Consider the following 5,276-nt stretch of genomic DNA (forward strand, 5'->3'; position numbering starts at 1 on the left):
CTTCATAGGAACACAGTTTATACTTATATATTTTTTTTGAGTTCTCGGGAAATAGTTTAACCTCGTATACCCGTTGGGAGGTAGCCAGGTTATTCTTAAGAATATTTTGAGTGATATTCTCCAGAAACTTCCTGTTGATGGTAGGGAAACAGTTTAGACTCGTGTACCTATTGGAGTAATATGATCTCTTTTTTGTTGGTAGAGATGAACCCAAAATTGGAGAGGAAGAATTTTATATTCTATCTCCTGATCTCTTGTTTGTTGGTAGAGATGAACCCGAAATTGGAGAGGAAGAATTTTATATTCTATCTCCTGGTCTCTTTTTTGTTGGTAGAGATGAACCCGATGATGGAGAGGGAGAATTTTACATTCTATCTCCTGGTCTCTTTTTTTGTTGGTAGAGATGAACCCGATGATGGAGAGGAAGAATTTTATATTCTATCTCCAGGTGCAAAGAAAACTCAAAGTGGGATCTCCACTTAGAGAATCTGGATTGGTTTGAATAATCCTAACTGTCATAAGGTTTGATTATTCAACTGAAAGTGGACCTCTCGTTCATGGAAGGAATCGAAAGGGGATTTTGGTTTTGGTCCTAACTGTAGTAAGGTTTGACCAACATGGGGATTTGAGACGATCCTAACTGTTTAAAGGTTTGATCGTTCAATTTGTGGACCTCTCGTTCATGGAACGAATCGAGAGGGGATTTTGGCTTTGGTCCTAACTGTTTAAAGGTTTGACCAAATGAGGGTTTGAGAGGGAAGATTGATCCAACGAAGTGATCGAATCTCATCTCAGTAATAGAATATTCGGAAATCACCGTGGGGATGTAGTGTTTAACATTTTGTTTGTAATGATCGGGTTATTCCTAAGAAAATTACATATAGCATTCTTTTGGGAACTTCCGTCACATGAACCATCCACCCCCAGCTTTTTCTTGCGAAACTGAGTTTATCATTATGTTTAGCTATATGATCGGGTTATCCTTAAAAGTACCATGCATGGCATTCTCCAGGAACTTCCCGTGAAAGAAAGGAAATAGTTTAGACTCATATACCTGTTGGAGTATTAAGGAGCAGTTTATACTCGTATACTTTTCGGAGTGAGATGGAGAAGCAGTTTATACTCGTATACTCATCGGAGTCAGATGGAGGAGCAGTTTATACTCATATACTTATCGGAGTTAGGGAAAACAGTTTATACTCGTGTACCCAATGGAGTAATATGGTTGTCTTTACTCGACCTCTTTCGCCGTTATGACGCCAGAATCAATTAATGCTTGGATCTTATTTTTGAGTCCAAAGCAAATATTGGTGGGATGAAGAATCCTTCTGTGGTATGCACAGTAGTTTGGATCTGTAATCATCTTAGCACCCTCCTGATCTTTAATAGGCGGTAGCTCGATTTTATCATTGGCGAGGAGGTATTCCAATATGGCTGGAGCTTCATCATCTTCGAAAGAATACTCCTTTTGAAACCTCGGATCGAGAGTCGCGTTCCTAGCGATTGTAGATATCGTCGGTTGACCTCTCTCAACTTTCTTTCTTTTAAGAAAGTGTTCAGCTTGTTCACCACGTAGTTTTAACTCTTTCCAAGTGGTGGATGGTACGACCCCCAGAGCTTCCAGGACATCGATGGAAAGGTTATTGTGGCATGTTTGCAGGATGAACTCCTCTGTAACAAGATCTCTACAATTCATTGCCTTGTTACGGAAGCGCTTGACAAAATCGTCGACTGACTCTCCGTCTTTTTGCTTCTCATCCAAAAAGGTTCCGATTGACATTTCGGTGTCATCATCGAAGAAATTACTGAGGAACAAACTTTCCATGTCATCCCAGCAATTAATGCTCCCTGGCTTGAGCCGTCGGTACCAATCGAAGGCGGGCCCACGAAGGGTGTCAACGAATGACCGGACCATTAAAGCCTCGTTTCCAGAGATCATGCCCAAATGAGACTTGAAATAAATCAAGTGCTGAATCGACGAGTTCTTCCCGTCAAATGGTGTGAAGTTAATCATGTTGAATTTTGCCGGGTACGGTATTGAATTCCATTCTCTTGGATAGGGACATGGAATACCCGTCTTCTTAACTTCTTGAGCCGTCATCATAAATTCTGTCCTCGCACGGCCGAGAACAGTAAAGACGTCTCGCACTGCATCGACAGTAAAAAACTGGTCTCGCACCGGCGAGACAGTGAAAGACTGTCTCGCGTTCGGGCGAGACCAGTTAAGAGTCCTGTCTCGCCTGCGAGACAGCAAAGACTGGCTCTCGCACGGCGAGACAGTAAAGACTGTCTCGCGTTGCGAGACAGTCGTATACTTGTGTTCTTTTGACATTTTGCGATGCGTCAAAAGTTGGTTTTGTCATGGAATTCATTATATCTTCAGTCGATTACAATAAATTCAAAAAAAGAGATAGCCTTTTTTATAAGACTTCTTTTACACAACAAAATAAAAATTACAACTCTTGTGAAACAAACGCAGGATCGTTGTTTAGATCACTGCTGGCGTGGGATCTTTGCCAGTGCCGGGGGTGCGTTAGCCTGTGGACCACCAAATCACAGATTCTGATTGAATCGTGAGGGGTTTATGATTCTGACTTCGTTTATCGAAGTGAGAACTTAAAACGATATCTTATCAAGGTAAGATAGTCGTTCTTCTTAAAATCAAGTCAAAGCCTGAATATCAAGGAGTTACAGAAGCTCGAGTATTCTGCCCTCTCTGCTTTGAAATCAGCCTGTGGATGCTATCTGATCAGCCCCCCTTCAAAAATGGCCTTCGGGGGGTATTTATAGCCCCTATGAACTGCTGGCAGAAAACAGGCTCCCCCGCCCCCACCTCCTGTCTCGGCTGTCGAGACAGTGTTTGCTGTCTCGGCGGGCGAGACAGTGTTTGCTGTCTCGGCCCGCGAGACAGTAAACGCTGTCTCGGAAATAGTAACCGTCAAGCAGTTTTCGTTTTAACTACCTTCCCACGTTTCAAACTCCGTTATTTTGGCAGTTATCCACGTGATTCTCGCCCACTACGTTTCCCACGTTCTTGAACAGTTAGTGGCCACGTGTGGGGCAGTTACAAAGGCGGTTTTGATCATCTGAAAGCTGTCTCACGTGCGAGACAGTAAATTCTGTCTCGCACGGCGAGACAGTAAATACTGTCTCGCACGGCGAGATAGTAAATTAAAGACTGTCTCGCGTGCGAGACAGTCTATACTTGTGTTCTTTTTGACATTTTGGATGACTTCCTTTTGAGCTGTGTTTGGATATCTCTCAGCATTTTTTGACGCCTACAGCAATGGAGGAACGACAATAGAGGAAAACGGAAAAATAGACTCATGAAAGCATTCACAGCCAAAAACACGAAGAAAATCATAATCATGTATCAACCACGTATCTTTTTTAAAAGTCATTGATATGAAGATGCCATCTAAAAGAGGAGTAGGTAATCGATTTATCACAAATACTATGGTATATATAGCATCAACCCAAAATTGAGATGGCATCTGAGCATCAACCAAAAAGGTACGAGCCATCTCAATAATGTGGCGATGCTTGCGCTCTGACACACCATTTTGTTGTGTTGTGTTAGGGCACGATTTGCGAAAATAAATTCCATGCACTGTAAAATGTTGTTTGAAAGCGTTGTAATCAAATCCTTTACCACTATCACTCTGAAACATCCGAATTTTGAAAGAAAATAAGTTCTCAACTAATTTTTGAAAGCTACAAAAATGAGTAAAAACTTTAGATTTGTTTTTCATAGGATATATCTAAGTAAAACAAATACAATCATCAACAAAGCAAACATATTATCGAAAACTCAAATTTGATAGAATAGATGGTTGCCAAACATCAGAGTGAATCAAAAATAACGAAGGATTGTTGGAGTGCTCAACATCACAAAAAGGTAATCGATGCGATTTTCCAGGTTTACATGAAACACGCTTCTTATTCTCAAAATTTATTGCCGCTACAATGACTTTATTGGACNAATTCTCTCTCTTTCTCTCTCAATACTTTCACATGGTATCAGAGCTTCATGTTTGAAACCCTAGAATCATGGCGTCCTCTTCTTCGAGTTTCTCCAAGACCTCGACTTCAACTTCGACACTTCCTTTGACTTCGGCTTCATCATTCTGTTTGTGTTTAATAGGGATACCGAACTATGTTTCTTTGACCATCCCAATCTCAACTTCAATACTTCCCCTGATTTCGACAATCCCTATGGCAGCGATCATCTTGACCTTGAGAATTCCTATGACTTCGACCCTCTCTATGTCCTCTTCGAGTTCAACAACAACCCCGACCTCATACATCTTTTTCGAGATCACAAATCCTCTGTCGATACCTGCTACTCCTTCCATTGGTGAATCGCATCCCCTATTCTTTTTTTTGCAATAACAACAACCCTTCTCGACGACGCCAACATCAGTTTGGACCCAACCTCAACCAGCAATAACTCGTGCCTTGTTCCTGGCAATCATGCAACGAATGGGCATCAATCATATAGTTTCAGGACTACATGGACTGAATTTATCACGTGGTTTTCATGCTACTATGCTTAACAATGGTGGACTTATTCCCTTGCTGCCCTCTTCGAATTCATTCTTTACTTCGGCTTTGACTGCATTAAATGTGACCAATCTTGTCACGGTGAAATTAACAGCTGTTGAAGACTATTTAATCTAGAAGACGCAGTTCACTACATTACTAATTTCTTATAATTTACTTGGATTTGTTGATGGTTTGTCCTTCATAGATGCATACTGACGGTGCTCAACTCAATCTTCATTATATATCATGGATTCGGATAGATCAAAGCCTTCGGTCGTGGCTTTTCGCTACTTTGTCTCGAGAAGTTTTAGTTGAATTCATGATCTTGCACACTCTTTTCAGATTTGGGATCGCCTTCAACAACGCTCCTTTACGAGTAGTCTTTCTCGAATTATGGAATTGAAACGCACCATTACCACTATCAAGAAGGGTGGAAATCAATCCATGTAGATCTATTTACGCGAGATCAAAGTTATGCACTCGCTTGCTATGATTAATTCTCTTTTGAGCGATCATGAGCTCTAGCAACACATTCTTTTTGGATTGAATAGTGATTATGAATCTCTCATTACGGCGTGACTTATTTTGGCAACACTATCACCTTTGATGATCTACGCTCCAAGTTGAATCTCCATGAACAACGCATTCGCCATTTGAAGGAGCGCAATGCTGATGTTCATCAAGCCCTTGTCGCCGGTGTCACAGCTTCTGGTGGTGGCTCGGGTACTCAG

This window comes from Asparagus officinalis, chromosome 6 (assembly GCF_001876935.1).
Source record: "Asparagus officinalis chromosome 6, Aspof.V1, whole genome shotgun sequence".
NCBI lineage: Eukaryota > Viridiplantae > Streptophyta > Magnoliopsida > Asparagales > Asparagaceae > Asparagus > Asparagus officinalis.